This window comes from Talpa occidentalis, unplaced genomic scaffold (assembly GCF_014898055.3).
Source record: "Talpa occidentalis isolate TD23 unplaced genomic scaffold, MPIMG_talOcc4v2.1 talOcc4.7, whole genome shotgun sequence".
NCBI lineage: Eukaryota > Metazoa > Chordata > Mammalia > Eulipotyphla > Talpidae > Talpa > Talpa occidentalis.
Genome location: NW_023605083.1, coordinates 40,786,525 through 40,787,551, shown reverse-complemented (window position 1 = coordinate 40,787,551; position 1,027 = coordinate 40,786,525).

The window sequence follows — 1,027 nt, the reverse complement described above, 5'->3', positions numbered from 1 at the left end:
CTTCTCCTTTCATACTTTGTTCTCTTTCTCTTTTGAATTCTTTTTAATATACTCATCATATTTCCAGGGATACTTGTGAATATAATCTGAATAAATTGGTGATACTTAGAACTAAAATAACTGCCCCAATCTTGATCAGTCTGTTTACATTATAAAACAATTTGGAAGAGGGCCTCCCCGGTGGCGCAGCGGTTGAGCGCTGGGTTGCGAAGCTGCCCGCAGCCTCTGCAGCGCCGGTTCGATCCCCGGCTGCTCCCCGGCCACCGGAGGAGGGTCCCACATGGCGCGCAGACCTCTCCTGCCGCCCGCTGCTCCCCTCAGCAGTGTACTTCGGTCCTTCTGCCTGCTCTGCTCCCTGCTCTGGCTCTGGTGAATTCTCTCACCCTCCCGCGCTTCTGACTGTACCCAGTGCTTGTATAAATAAATAAATAAATCTTAAAAAAAAAAAAACAATTTGGAAGAACATGGTCCAGATACACATAGAGTTTTCATGTTACCCATTATTTTCAAGTTAAGTTTTATCAGAGAAATGGTCAAGAAGTACAGATTCTGAGAACATTTTTTTAAAAAAATCACAGAAATTTGTAACATTTGAAACCCAAGAGGTCAAGAATTATCACTGTTGCAGAGATTTCTAGACAAAAACTTTCAATCAATTTGCAGAGTTTTCACACAGGTGAAAGTATGTAGCCTCCAACAGAATCTTTATTAATGGGTGTGATGGAAGTAAAGAATTGGACTATGCCTTATTTGTCCTGGTTCCATGTTGTTCAGATTGAAAAATATTGTTAGGAAGTAAGTAGTGAAGTTGACTAAGTAACACTGAGACCGGTATCTTATTGGTAGGAATCTTAAAAATAAGATTCTAAGGTATGCAGCTCTAGAATCTTAAAAATAAGATTTCAACCAACCTTTAGGTAAAAGCAACATTGACTTATAAAACCTTCTAGAAGAGAAGAGTTTAGAAAGGTTATGCCTTTTCCACTACTTTTCTTTTTTTTTTTTTTTTTTTTTTTTTTTTTTTTTT